We start from the raw sequence: 15,887 nt of genomic DNA, 5'->3' as shown, positions 1-15,887 counted from the left end.
TAGTTAATTTTTAATTTACAAACTGAGGACAAGAGACACATATATGTAAGTACCGAATAGTTTCTCTGGTATGAAAAACTAAAAGTGTAAATAAGATCCAAATTGTATAAATGACAGTGTGAAATAGGAAGAAAGGGGATAAAGGTGTAGAGGAAGTGGGAAGGGTAGGGGAAAGGAAAGAAGGGAAGAGAAAAAATATGAGAAAAGGAAAAAATGGAAATAAAGTCTTTGTAAATAGGGGAGGGTGGAGGGGGTAAAGGGAGGGCAGGGGTATGGGGAAAAATGAGAACCAAGACCTGTCATGTAAGGGTACACAATTCTAATGATGAATGTAACTGTACTGTGTACTTAAAAAGTATAAAAAAACTCAATGAAAAAAATAAAAATTAAAACCAAGGGCTGAGGATTTAGCTCAGTGGTTCCACTGCCTGCCTTGCAAGCGCAAGGTCCTGAGTTGATCCCCAGTACCAAAAAAGAAAAAAAAATGAATTTCTTCCATGAAGGATAAGTCACCTGAAACCAGAAAGGAAATGGTTATCAGGATGAATAAGATACATTTTAAAAAATTTCCAATTCACAACTTTAAGGTATCAAACAAACTGTCCCAAACTTGAAGTCTCTGCTCAAGTTTTGCCCAAAGGGTATGCACTTGCTATCAGAGGACATAAAGGGAATCTGGGCAAATCACCTATGTGATCAGACACAGAAAAAAATAAACTGTACAAGCCAGCAGAAGACCTGTAATATCTGAATCTTTGGGGTCTCAAACTTTCGAGATTCATCTCTTTGGAGTGAGGGCAACCCTGTTTAAGCAACCGCTTTCTAAAAAGCAGTGTTCTCTTGGAAGGGAGACACACAGGGCAGTTGCTGGCCACCTTCACCCCATCAAAATGGGAAAGACATTTACATCATTCCAAAAAGATCCATTATAGTCAGAAAATCTAAGCTGCAAAACAGGAAGAAAACTAAGATACTATAGTACTTTACATCAGTGCAGAGTTTTGGAACCTGAGTATTACTATGCCAAATGCCCAGAAGCATGACCACATAAGAGCCCTGCAAGAGGCTGGATGGGTTTGGGCTTTGAGGGCAGTGGGAGAGGAGCAGAGGAAGAGTCAAGGGAACTGGACTCCACATGCAGGCAGAAGACGCCAGACATGGCTGTGCCTTCCCTCGCCCACACTTTCAGGGAGAGTCACCCTAGAAGCACAGCCCTTTCCGGGTCAAGGTCTCTGGTAAGGTGGAAAGTAAACAGAGGGTTTTGAAATGTGGCTTCAAAATCCAAGACACTCCTCCCACTATTCAGTGGGGTCTACGTCATCTCCCCAGTCTGCACCCCATGTCTACATGGCCAAGGAGACACGGTAAGAGTCACCCGTGTCTCGCGAGACCCCACACACATACACACACACAAATACAGGGGACCCTCGAGTCGTGACCAGCCCGACATATAAACAACTTGGGTTACAACCAAAATTTTAGTTTTAACTTACAAACAGTCCTGAATTACAACCCAAACACCAGCCACTTGTGCTTCTAGATGGTTCTGGATACAGATTTGACCCTTAAAAGAGTTCTGGAAGGAGCATGACAAAATTCTTTCCTGTGTGGGGTTGAGAAACCCTGGACCAGTGTCTAAGGACTCTGAGAGCTTCCTGCATACAGAAGAGACTTTGAAGGCTGTGTAGAGGAGCCTGAGCCTTCAACTGACCAACTGGAGTTACAACCAGCCCTGGGGAATAAATTAAATTCCTAAGACAAGGGCCCAGTGTACTTTATCTAGGAGCCATGGAGCTCCTACAAGTCTGCCCCTCCAAATTCCCCAGCACATCACACTGACACCTCAAAGGAAACTTTGTATTTTGTGTGAGTTGACTGTCGATCCACTTCGATGGACAATTGAATAGGCATTTGCTTTTCTTTGTCTTTCTTCTCAACAGCCATCTCTGTGCTACGTGTATGAATCTTCCTAGCATCAGGGGACCAGGAGAAACATTCCACAAGATCTAAAGTGTAGAGGAAAGAGAAGAGCTTTTTCCTCATCTGTGGTAATACAAGCAAAAACAGCCAAAATGTACATATAGTTCTCCAGCAAAAACTGGCTAAGAGTAATTAGAACTAGATGCTTCCTAAGGAGGAAATCAGAGGCAGGTTCTGAGACCAACTGCATGGAGAAGATGTTACGTGCAGCAAATCACCAGAAAACTGCTGAAAGGTGACATCCTGGAAAATCAACGTTTCACGAGTCAACCCTCAAGTGCAGTGTATCTTCAGAACACAGAGGACCAACTCCAAATTGGAGCTGTCAGCTCCACAAGGAAGGGAACTCATGTTCCAGAATTCATTCAACCATCCACACATTCAAACTCTACTCAAGGTCTGCTCAGAGTCAGGCCCTCAATTAACAAACAGAAAAACTCCGAAGGCCGGGCCCTGCCCTCATGAAGGTCACAGATGAAAAGAGGACAGAGATAATGAGCAGATACACACTGGGCAGTATGGCTGGCTGTTCTAGACGTCTGGACAGAGCAGGAAGCATTCAGAGATAAACAGTTACAGAGCACATCACCACAGACCTATCCCCAGACAAAGCCAAACTGCAATGGGACCTAACGTTCTTTGTCATCTTAAATGTCAAAATGACTATTCTAAAAGTTTTTTTTTTCTCATTGAGTTTATTGGTACATTTTAGGTATACAGTAAAGTTACATTCATCATTGGGATCTTGTACCTTTACATGACAGGTCTTGGTTCTCTAAAAGTTATTTCTAATTTGTGTCTGAAAGGCTTCCGAAGATCTAAGACAATGGAAACCCATTTCAAAAAGGTCACCTTCTAAAAATATTCAGTTACAGTTTATGAAAGCTTCAGCTTAAAAGCTCATTTTTACTATCAAGCAAGAATGCACACATTTAAATGATGGGGCAATAAATGTAGTTATATTTTCAAATACAAATTAGTTTCATTAAGAGTGAGCCCTCATTTACCATACTTGCCACTAATCGGAGGCAGCCTGAAAAGCTAATTTTAGCAAATGCCAACAGCTCATGACAAGCAACCAGACACAGCAATTACATGCACTGATGCTGGGTCAGGTGGCAAACTCATCTCCTATTTGTATACTCGATAACTTTCCATATTTGAAGACTTAAGTGTGTTTATTACATTATTCGGTCGCTCAAAAATCTGGTGATCGAAATTAGGAAGTCCTTACATAATAACATCTCTCTCGATTCAGAAATATACGAGGGGTGATCAAAATATACGGTGATATTTAAATTTTAAAATGTATTACAGTAAAAGACATTTTGCCATTAACTCCTCTCAGAATCCCTCCCTCACTTTAAACACACTTATCCCGTTACTCTTGCCACTTTCTAAAACAGTTCTGGAAGACTTATTCTGTGAGTACCTTTATAAAGTATGATTGGAAACATGGTGAATGCTACTTCTGAGTGACATCCCGTGGAAAGACAGGTTCAGAAAAGCTTTACAGGGTGTCCTCACCCACTTTGTCCACCTGATCTGGCACTTTGTGACTTCCGGCTCTTCCCCAAAGTCAACAAGACGATGAAAGGCAAATGTTCTGAAGTGATTCAAGACATCAAGGCAACTACAACAGTTCAACCACCAACCCTCCCCAAAGAGGGCTCCAGAACTGCTTCAGAAAGTGAAGTGTGTTCAAAACAAGAAGTATTTTGAGGGAAATTAATCGTAATGTGTTTTTTGGTGTAATAATTTTTTATAGTACATGTTTGCAGTAAACACTTTTATCATGGGGAATCTATCTATATACATAACACTGTACATCTTAATTCTTTTTTATCCCCTACCCCTTCCCTCCCTTCTTGCTCCTTCCAAATCTTGATCCTTTCCCTATTTGCAAAAGCTCTATTTTTCATCATTTTCCCCCTCACTTCTTTTATTCCCATTTCTTTCCCTCCCCTAAACCTCTTTGCATCTTTTGTTCCCCTAACCATTTGTAAAAGATCTCCCTATTTATTTATTGTGTTCCTTACTTATGTACTTTTTTAGTTTCTCACATAAGAGAAAATGAGATATTTAAGCTTGTGTGTCTGACTTATTTCACTTACTATTACAGAGTTGTTACATCCATTCATCTAAGAATGCCTCAAGTTTATCTTGTCAATATAAATATTGTGCATAAATATCTCATTTTCTTTATCCGATCATCTGCAGATGGGCATATAGGCCACTTGCAAGATTTAGCTATCATGAACTGTGCTGCTATAAACATGGGTATGCATGTATCCCTATAATATGTCTAACTCTTTTGGGACGGTATCTAGATGGGGAATAGCCAGTTCAAGCAAAATTTCTAGTTTTAGTTCTTTGAGAAATCTCTACACTGATTTCCAGTGATTGTGCCCGTTTACACTCCCACCAACAATGTGGAAGTGTTCCTCTTTTCCCATAGCTTCGCCAGCATTTGTTATTGTTTGATTTCTTGTGATAGCCATTCTTTCTGGAGTAAGATGGTATCTCAGTATTGTTTTAATTTGCATTCCTCTAACAGCAAGTAATTTTGAACATTTTTCATGTTGTTGTTGTTGTTGTTGTTGTTGTTTTTGCCATTTGTACTTCTGTGAAGTTATCTTTTATTTCAGTTGCCCATTTTTTGACTGGGTCTTTTATTTTGGGGAGGGTTTAATTTTTCTGAATTCTTTATATATTCTAGATGTTACTCCTCTGTCCAAGGTATAGCTGGCAAAATTTTTTTCCCATTCTGTGGGCTACTTTTCACTGGGATGGCTGCTTCCTTTGCTGTACAGAAACTTTTTACTCTGATATAATCCTAGTTGTTGATGTTTAAGTACCTGATGAGATATACAGGTCTTCTGCATGTGGATATTCAATTTTTCCAACACCATTTATTAAAGGGATTAACTTGCCTCCTAGTATAGTAATTCTTAAAATTTAAACATTCACTGTATTTTTATCACACTTCATAAATGAAAACCTGAAAAAATCAGACAACTATTCAGTTGGTGTCAAATTTTGATACCCTAAAAACATACTTTAAGAAACTCAAGAATAACTAAGATTTACCCATCAAAAGCATTAATAATCCAATGGTAAGTATAATAAACAATCTACATAAAACAGTGCTATTATATGGTACTTTTTCAAGTTCATATGTGTATGTTTGCATATAAAATCCATATTCTTTTTTTAAATAGAGGGACAGAGACTGCATATTATCAGAATTTTCCTCTGGGTCATGAGCTCATGGGAGATATTTTCAAGTTTTCTTGTGTTGAGCACACATTATCTTCATGGTCAGAAACAGTAAGGGAACCACAGTCAGCCTCCAAGGTGTCCCTCAGGGGTGTTCCTGATAATTGCACCCTGTGTGCCCCTCCCAATGCTGACCAGGGCTGACCTGTGCTGCCATGAGGCTACTGTGAAATGAGAATGTGATTTGCTATGCTGAGTTATAGATAACAACATGGTTCCATCTGGAGGCCTCTTGAATGATTCGATCTGAGGGCAACCAGCCGTTATGCAGTAAGGACGCTCTATCCACCAGCCCATGAGCCCCTGTGGCTGGGAACGAGAGGCCTCCTGCCAAGGCAATGCTGAATTAGCACCCACATCTGAGGGGCGCTCTTAGTCCCACAGTGACCCGCCTAGCCTACATTTTTCTTTTCCCTGATGCTGGAGATCAAACCCAGGGCTCCAGGCACACCAGCCAAGCACTCCACCACACTGAGCTGCACCCAGCAGGCATGTGACTGCAACCTCAGGAGAGGCTGAGTCTGGACCACCCAGCTAGCCACTGCTAGAGCCAGACTCCCAGAAACCATGTGAAATAGCGAATGGTTATTATCCTAAGTCTCTCCGTGTTGGGGTAACTTGTTACACCTCCACAGGTGGGGCTATTTATGTTCCAAGTCTACTCCTGTCCCAGAGGGGTCATAAAGAGGTTGAGAATAGACTCTTCAGGGGCCAGATTCTGGAGTAATTTGTTACACAACAAGACATAACTAATACAAGTGGTGTTTGCGTTGTAAAAAGGAAACACTTGCCTACCCTGACCATCCCCACCCCACAAACCACTATCTCCCTGGGGGTCCCTTTCTCGGTACATTTGGTCCCAGCTGCTCTCTCCACCCCTCCCTCACTAAAAAATAGCTCCCCTCGGAACACCCTACTCCAACTGTGATCTTCAGCCACCAGCAGCAGGCACTGGAAGCTTCCTAGAAATGCAGGCTCCGGGCTGCACCCCAGACCTGCTCAATCAGAACCTACACTCTCACAAGGGGTTCTTCATTAAAGTCTGACTCATGGCAAAGTTTGAGACGCTCTGGACCGCAGCAGTGATTCTCAATCTTGGCTGTCCCTGGGAAGGATAGCTGGAAATTTCTTCAAAAGTCCTGATGTGTAGGCAACGGGGCTAGGGACTGAGCCCAAGAACTTTTCTGCCCTTCCAAGTGACTCAGCATGCAGCCAGCACTGGGAAACCTCGTTTCTCCGGCTCCCAACCCTCTCCAATCCTCTGACAGTCAGGGAAGATTCAGCAGGGCGCAGGACCCTTCAGCTCATTCTCTGCTTCCCCATTCCATTCTCTTCAATCCTCCTCCACCACCGGGGCCACCTCCTCCGCCGTCCTCCCAAACACAGCCACACCCCTTGCCTTCCTCCCGTTTCAATTTTCCGAAATTATTTTAATTATGAAGCACTTCAACCCCGTAGAAAGTTCAGAGAATGAAACATCGGTTTGCCTGCCACCTAGGTGAAACAAATGCTTACTTTTTACCTTATGTGCTTCATATCTTTCATTTTTTGCAGAAATGCAATTGCACAAACACAGCCCCCCGGCTTCCTTCTCTCTGTCCTTCTATCCTGCGTTTACTCTTACCATCTACACATGATCCAGAGTTTCAAGTACAGAAGAGATTCCAAGATTTTCTCAGTGTGTGGCCCTTAGCTTCCCAGTGTGTCCTTTACACTCTCTTAAGTTACACAAACACCTAAGGGTCCACGTATTAAACAGCGAGGCTCAAACAACTTTTTATACCCTGATAACTTAGCCTTTTGAAAAAAATAGTACACATAAATTTTTTTTCCTCCTTAATTTATTGGTACATTTTAGGTATACAGTACAGTTACATTCATTCTTGAGATCTTGTACCTTTACATGACAGGTCTTGGTTATTTTTTCCCCATTCCCCTGTCCTCCCTTTAACCCCTCCACCCTTCCCTATTTGCAAAGACTTTGATTCCATTTTTTTTCTTTTCCCTTCTTACCTTTCCCCTACCCCTCCCACTTCCCCTATACTTTTAGCCCTTTTCTTCCTATTATACAATATCAATTATACATGTTGATCCTTATTTACACTTTTAAATTTTTCACACCAGAGAAACTATGGTATTTACACGTGAGTACACATAAATTGAAAGAAAAAAATTGTCTTTCCTTCCTAAAACACCATAAGTACTTACCAGAAGCTGGACACTACTTCTTAAACCTTGACATCACATTGGACATTGCCACTGTCCTTTTCTTTCCCACATTGTTAGCAGCCACCCAAAGTGCTACTCTGGAGAGGTATGATGCCATCAAAAGGAATGTGGGGCTGTCTGATGTGGACTTTGGGAACGACCTCACATGAGTAGTGGCAAAAATGTCAACTAACTTTTGACCCCGGTGAGCTCACTGTAATACCCAGGGGTGTAAAATCTAGGAGCCACCAATATATGGTATTGCGTGTGCCAGAAAATTTGCACACATGCCGTCTCTCCTGTAACAATGACATCCCCTTTCCTGACCTAACAGAACCCACTCTCAGCAAAGCTCCCCTTATCTCTCTCCACACTGTCCTCTCCAGCTCCAGGACAATATTTCCACAGACCTGTTTTCAACATCTTCACCTGGAACTCTCCCACCACTCCCAGAAAAATAAATCCCAAATAGAACCCAACACCTTCCCCCACTGAGCCTGTTTCTCCCATTTCTGTGGGTAGCACCCTGCCCTGGTAATATCCAGGCCCAAAATCTCAGGCATCGCCTAACACCTGCCACTGTTCTTCACCCTGTGACTGGCTTGGTGACCAGTGCTGGTTGATGCTTCCATTCCTCCACTGCATTCACCCAACCAACCTGCCATTTCAGGTCTGTCCAAAGCCTTCCTCAAATCTGGCTTCTCCTCACCCTCCTAATTCCTATTACTGGCCTTTAGCAGAGTAACTCTCCTAGGACACAGAAATGGCTGAGTGTAATCACGTTCACTGTCCAGCTTGAGTCCCTGGCATCAGTATAACCCCAGCCACCTTCCTCTCCAGTCCTGTCTCCCACTGCTGGCCCCAGGATCCAGTTTAGCTCAGCCATCACCAGCTGTCACAAACACCCAGAACCCTCTGGACACCATGACTTTACTCACACTGGACCAAGTACACCCTCTAGAGTAGTCAGGATTCAGAGACAGGACCAACAGCATGCATGTGGGTATGGGAGGGGACAGATGGCTAGAGAGAAAGAGAAGAGAGACAAAGACAGATAATTATGTTAAGGAATTGGCTCATTCAATTGTGGAATTGACCGAGTCCAAAATCTTCAGGGCAGGCCAGAAGGCCATAGACCCAGGGAAGAATTAATGCTTCAGTCTTCAGTCCAAAGGCTGTCTGGAGTCAAACTCCTTCTTTGGGCTCCTCAGTATTTTCTCTTAAGGTATTCAACTGACTGGATCAGGCCTACCCACATTACTGAAGGTCATCTGATTTACTCAAAGTCTGCTGATTTAAACTTTAAACATCTAGGAAGTACCTCATAGTAGCAACTGGACTACTGATTGACCTAAAACTGGGCACCACAGCCAAGCTAAGTCGACACAAAATTATCTATCACACTCTCCTTCAAGACTGAGCTCTAACAGGATGTCCCTCTAAATTGATCATTCAACCAACACATATTGAGCACTTACTATACATGAAAGCCTGTTTTAAATGCCAACCATACCAAAGTAAAGCACAAGACAGCAAACCCCTAGGGACCTTATCTTCAGGAGGAGAGAATCAGATAACAGAAAAATAAAAATAATAAATGAAACTTCAATTTTCAAGTATGTCAAATAGAAAAATAATTGCAGGAAGAAGTACAGCAGTCAGGAGAGGAGGCACACTTTTTAAAGAGGATGATCAGAAAAAGCCTCAGAAGAAGGTGACAGAGTGGGCCACGGGATTGGGGGCAATGGTCCAGGAAGGCAGCACAGGTGCAGGTGAGCTGGGGCTCAGAGGACCTGTGGGAAGCCAGCCTGCAGAAGGAAGGTGGAGCACACCAGAGGCAATCCTGCGGGCCTGGCTTCCCCAGCCTCAGCTGGATGCCAGGTAACAGGGAGTAGAGGTGGAGGCAGTGTTCAAATTCTGGGTCTGTTTGAAGGTAGAAAATAGGATGTATTGATGGACTGGAAATAGGGGATGAGAAGAAAAGGGCATCCAAGGTGCCTACAGGTCGGCCAGCTATGCAGCTAGAAGGCCGGAGTAGCCATCTCCTGAGAAAGAGAGACAGAGACAGCCAGGAATTTGCTTCGGCTGCATTAACTGCATCCTGGTGGGGCTGGATGGTGGGATGCACCGGTCTAGGGTTCTTGGATGCACCAACCTGGCAACACACTCCTCAAAGGCACCAACCACATTTTTGTCCCCAAAGGCAGCCACCCAATGACACACAACAAATACCAACTCAGTCAACATCCTTCAGGAGCAAGGGAAACATTTCTGGACTAAAGGATGGAAAGCAGCCTTTAAAATATCCACCGCGGCTTTCAAGTCCATTTTCTTAACAGTTCAGCTCAAGGTTGGGGTACAAAGATTCTGAAACCAGACTGCCTGGGTTCACACCCTGATGAGCCTAATTCCTAGCCCTGTGACTTTGAAGAAGCCATTTAACCTCAGTTTTCTCATCTGTAAAATGTGCACGACAGCAGCATGTACTTAGTGGGGTCAGGATTAGATAAGGCTGGATGTGTTAATATTGAACAGGAATCAGAGGATCTTAGGCATGGAGAATGAGCAGTGTAAATGTTTACAATTTTAATACCATAAATAGTAGGACTTGTTGACCATTATTAAGATGCTTTCAACCTGCTCTGGCCTATAGTCATAATTACACTGAAATGGGTATTTCTAAGATGGCATAAGAAACTTTAAAAAATCTCCAAAATTTTTCAAATTTAGAAGTAGTATTGATGAATAGTATGATTTCTTGTACTGTGTATCTCAGAAATTTGGTAACATATGATGTGGTCATGTTCTACTAGCCAGGCTGTGATTAATCAAATCTCTTCCTATCCAACTTTATGGATAGGATCCATTACACAGCTTCCTAAAATCAGAGGAATCTGAGAACTACTCCAAAAATCCTATATGATTCCTCAGAATAATATAAAGTGCAAAGTAGGTTAGTTTCAAAATGTGTACATACACACACACACACACACACACACACACACAGAGAGAGACAGAGAGAGAGAGAGAGGGAGAGAGATCTGCCTATAGAATTACAAAATGGGACATTTCAGTTGTAAAAGCCAAAGCAAGTTAGCCGTGAAGGCAGCATTTGGCTCCCTGGCTGAAAGGTGTAGAAGTCTCTCTTACAGAATTATAAAGCAGCACTGATTTTCCACCTCCACCTGGTACAGACTGTCTGCTGACACCTGAGGATTGGCTTCCCCTCTCTCTTGAACCCGAATCTGGAGTAGCAAACCCCACAGAGGCAGGAAGAGAATCCGTATAACTGTAACAGCAAAACTCCCAGCCCTCTCCACAACTCCCTGCATCCCAGAGGCAGGTCATACCCAGGGAAACCCCAAAGGAGCCTTCAAGTACCCCAAATGGTATCTCTTCCATCTCAGTCCTGGCAGGTAGCCATCACCATAGATGTGACCTGATTTTCTAGCTCTTTGGCTTTAGCCTGCTGAGAGCGATTTTTCTTCCTGAATTCAGCCCAGGTAGGGAGTAAGGCACACAAATGCATATTTAAAAGCTGAACCAAATTCTTATCTGGAGAACAAGGAATTAACAGGGCTCAAGCAGTGGCTATGGCTCGCCTGCTACCCTGATCCTTTATGAGACCACATCTTGAGGAAATACGTAGTGATAATAATGAAAGCCTCTGTGGGGGTCATGGAGAAGAGTAAAACTCAAATTTATGTCAAAACCCAAATGAGAACAAGAGGAAAGATCACACACACACACACACACACACACACACACAACTTGAAAAGATAAACACAAAAGAAAATGTCTGCTAAATTTATCTCTCTGTTGGTGAAAAATAGCCTAAGCCTTTGCCACCGTCTGCTCCATTCTTAACTGTTGGGAAACAAGGAGAAGTCTACCATGGAGTAGCTGTCACACAGAGCTTTCAACAGAAAGTAAACACCCCACAGCTCTGCAGTCCAGTTTAGCATCCACCAGCAACGTGTGGTTCTGAGCCACTCACAGCGTGGCTAGTAAGACTAAGAGGCTGCATGTTTACCTTATCTCATTTTCACTCTTTAATACATACACATAATTTCAATTCATGTGGCTATCGTATTGAAGAGGTCAGACACACAATCAAACCAGACAGCTGGCATCTTTTTTTTTCTTCAATAAAATCACAATCCTAACCAATCAACAATATCTTAAAATATTACCCAAAGTAGTACTTCTATACAGGCCCCGGTTGCATCTCATACTACAAGTTTAAAACAGAAAGAGGAAAAAAAAAAAGCCCTACTAAAGAAAGTGACTCCAGTGTGTCATTTCCTGTAACTTTGTTCTCCTATGTGATGTTTCTATTATCCTGTGACTTTGTGTGTTTTGAATTCTGTACTTGTGTCTGGTCTCTGCTTTTGCTAAACCAAAATGCTACAGTTTTCTCTACCCAAAAGGAGTCTTGGAAATATGAAAATACGAATTTAAGGCAAGTTAACCTGCTAAACTTGTTTCCTCCAGGCTAAACTGCAAATAATTATCAGTACTTGCCTTTCAAGAAGATTAAATTTAGATAATGCATATTAAGTGCCCAACAGTGTTTGGCAAAGAGTAATAAGCTCTTAGCAACTGGTAGCTATAATTATTGTTTTGTTAATAACATTAGTAAAATCTGCAGTAAAAAAAAGAATGGTTCTGAAAACAAGGAAAGTTTACATTCAGCAAAGATTTCCTAGCTCCAAGCACTTTGAACCTATCTGCTTGGCTAGGGTAATGTGTTCGCTAGTGAAATATCCAGGGACCTTGGCCTCTTAGCACCACTGTCGACCCCCAGTGAAGCAGTCACTCAGATGGGTACTGTGTGTCATCCAGCTAATGTTTATTGTGTCTCTATCCTGTGGTGGGCCTTGTACCATACTGTGCTAAGATGAGTAGAACAGCCTGAAAACACAGTGTAGTATCTGAGGACTGCATAACCAGTCATCTGATCCCTGCAAAGCTTGGTCAGCACTGGGACACATTGAGGAAAAGTAAAAATTCCATCCTAGGTTCCACCAAGCTGAAAGGCTCACTTCCTGTTTCCTGAACCAGACAAGGTCAGGTTTCTATTGCTGGCTCACAGAGGAGGACTAAGATGGAAGGGGACCTGAGGGGGTCAGACCCATTTTCTCAGCTAGGATAATAAGAGGGGTGTTGACAGGCCATGTTTCTTGCAGAGAGGCCAAATCACTTTCACAAAAAAGCTATTCTGAGCCTTCAAAAAGCCAAATCTGACCACTTCACAAAGCAAACACAACTCCTTTCAACAGCCAGCTGCCCAGGTTGTTAAAGTCCAAGGGAAATCTCTACCAAGTTCACAACAACAAGACCAAGAGGCCAGGAATTCCCCCTGGAGTTTCTAAGCAGAAGTTTTAGTGGAATTCTGTGGAGCTTGGGACTTATTTTTTCTTTTTATAGAAAGTACTCGATCAATCTTTACCAACCAAGGGTACATTCCCCAAAGGAATTGCCTTCTCTAAAGATCTCTAAAGATAAAATATTCATCTAATCGTCTGTAATAATTTAAGTTTAAACCCATTTACTGGCAAAGTCAATGACTTCCCACAGCCTCTCTACCTATAAAAAGAATATGTGCCAGACTCTCCGGTGGTCCCAAATTCTGGGTCCCTCTGGCCCCAGGAGAACACTAATCAAACCAGTCTTGACTGTGGGACAGGAAAACAGGATTGTAATAAAGTACTCAGAATCTCACCCTTTTCTGGTGGGAGTATAAAATGGTTATCGCCAAGCTGGAAAAAGGTCTGGCAGTTTCTTAGAAGGTTCACATATACCTCTCCTCTGTGACCCAGCAATTCACTCCAAGCTGTTTATCCACAAGAAATGGGAAATAACATCCCTAGGAATCCTTGTTCATGAATATTCATAGCAGTTTTGCTCACAGTAACAAATGAAAAATGTAAAAAAGGGGCATACCTCATGTGTTTATATAGACAGGGAAATACATTTTAAAGTACGTGGTATAAACATACCTCCAGAATATAACTCAGCAGTAAAAAAGCCAAAATTACTGATAAATACAACATGTATGACTCTAGAAAAAAAACATACAAAGTGAAAGAAACTTTATACAACACCATATAATTAAGTGCATATGAAATCCAAGAAAAGGAAAAATTAACCAATAGTAAGAAATGGCAATATTTGCCACTGAGAAGGCAGAGGCAGGGCCCAGCTGACAGAAAGGATGAAAAAACTTTCTTGGGTGATGGTCAAGTTCCCCTATCTTGATAGGGACTAGAGACACACGGGTCATTGCTGCACAGACAGCACAGACAGCACTTCGGATTTGTGTGTTTTACTGTACATAAATTTTACCTCAAGAAAACCATGAACATATATTGAACTCAATAAAGTGTGTGCTGAAAAACAGTATTTACATGTGGCCTTTGCTAATGTCTGTAATTTACTTCAAAATTCATCAAAAATAAGCGGGACTGAAGGTTGGAAAACAGGATGAGTGGATAGATGTGCAATAAAATCAACACAACAAAATGTTCATTATAGTGTAGGTATGGGTATTTGGGTGGTTATTGCTCTTGCAACTGTCCTGCCTTAAAAAAGGGTGATAGAGTCGTGTCACAGTGCCCTTTCCTTGGCTCAAGTTAGACATCCGTGAAGCACCCATGCTCACCAAGCTATGGGACCACGTAGTTTCAACTGTGACCAAAAGTGAAGATCTGAAGAGCACAAGTAGCTTTACAGGAACTCACGTCACTCGTGCCAAAGATTTTCTGCCTGTTTCCCTACAGACAAAGCAATTATTTGAATGTAAGCCAAATATGCCTGCTCAAGGAGGAGAAAAAGAACTCACTAAATTGTGTTCCCAATTTATCTTATTTCAATTCCTGCTCCAAATCTATTAGCTAACTGGACAGTACTTCACTTCCACTGGTCCCATGTCCACGAAGCCCAAAGCTGAACAAAGAAAAGCCTCCTAATGACTCGCTGCATGAATGTAGCCCTGACAGCCCAGCCCTGGGGCCCACTTGGGCAGCCCAGAAACCCACTGAGGGTGAGAGAGGACACAGAGCTCTGCCGGAGGTCAACGTGATTTCATTCACCGAGGCTGGCACACCCACACCAAAGTGCCCCAAACAGCCTGTTGCTTAAACCTTCTGCGCGTTGGTGACGTCGGGTCACTTGAACTTCCTCGAAATTTGGCCGTTTGAAAGTACAAATTAGGAATTCTGGCAGCCAGGAGCACACGGGATACACGGTGGCCCTACCCACAGCCCCAGAGTTTGCGCACATTACACCCTGCTTCCTTCCTGGCGAGGCCTCCTTATCCTGAGATGACACAGGACGGGCAAGGGTTGGAAGACACCTGGTCCAACCGTATACCTAGCATCTGTAAACAGCTGTACGGATGCAAAAAGAGCTGCTGCTGGGAACCAGGGCAGCCACTCACACACAGAAACCTCCAAATACTTTTTGATTTTTTTAAGCCCCCACAGGCACACAGGGCAGCTGAGCGCGAGCCAGGGTCAGGACCCTGGCCTCCACGCGGTTCTCCCTGCCAAAAACAGTGCGGAGGTGAGCGGAACGAGCCTGTCCTGGAACCAGGCATGCGTGCCTGCCAAGCCGGCTTCCTCCTCCCCTCCCAGCCCTGTGCCCATCTTAGCGTTCCTTACGCTTACGCTTACGGGGTTAAGGCAAAGGAAGAAAATCTCTTTTTCAAAAGGGGATGCCCCCGTTCTCGCCGCGGGGACTCTCCATGCCCCGACTCCCCGCGCCTCTGAGCGCTGGACAGGTCTGGTCCCAGCCCTGCAGCTCTGCCGCAGAGCAAAGCCCACCTCGCTGGGCGCACGGAGGGGCGGTTGCCGACGGGTGCCTCTCAACCCTACCCGACCCGGTAACTTGGACTCTCTCTGGCTCCCGCCTGACCCTCGCCGAGCACAACGTGCAGCGCGTGTCCGGGACCACCTGTGGCCTCAAAGCGTCCCCAACGAGTCCTTCCTAGGAGAGCCTACGACCCCCAACTTACTACTCCGAGTCCTCTCCATCGCACCAGGGACTCCTCCCTAATAAAAAGTTGGGCCAATAGCCCGGTGTCCAAAGGGTCACCTCGTCCCTATCGGAACCAGGTTAAGGGCAGCTCGGGAGCCCCAGCACAGGGCAACCTGCGGGGAGGTGCCAGGTGGGGCTCGTCGGCAGGACCAAGAGGAGGTGCCCGCGCCCCCACCTACCTTCCCGGACCGGAGGAGCAGAGGCGCTGGCGGGCTCCCTGAGAAGGCGTGCTGCGTCCCGGGAGGAAAGTTTGTGCCATACAGCGGCGGAGAACGCGAGCAGACTGGCTGCGCGGCGAGCTCGCCTGTCGGTCCCTTGGGCGATCCGCGCCTGGCCCTCCCCAGAGCCCGCGCTCCCGCTCGATGCGACCTGCGCCCAGC

The 15,887-nt window shown here is 44.0% G+C and overlaps 1 protein-coding gene across 1 annotated transcript in view; it reads right to left on the bottom strand.

The window, feature by feature from the left end:
* Positions 1 to 15,881, bottom strand: part of Rftn1 (raftlin, lipid raft linker 1) — a 189,491-nt gene extending 173,610 nt beyond the window's left edge. The window contains exon 1 of the mRNA XM_010612786.3: positions 15,687 to 15,881. The gene's annotated coding sequence lies outside the window, so the exon portion shown is untranslated. The remainder of the gene's footprint in view (positions 1 to 15,686) is intronic.
* Positions 15,882 to 15,887: the final 6 nt, after the last annotated feature.

Source organism: Fukomys damarensis, unplaced genomic scaffold (genome assembly GCF_012274545.1).
Source record: "Fukomys damarensis isolate Sample0158 unplaced genomic scaffold, DMR_v1.0_HiC HiC_scaffold_28, whole genome shotgun sequence".
Lineage (NCBI taxonomy): Eukaryota > Metazoa > Chordata > Mammalia > Rodentia > Bathyergidae > Fukomys > Fukomys damarensis.
Note: the sequence above shows the minus strand (reverse complement) of the source record. Positions and strands in the feature narration are given on the sequence as shown.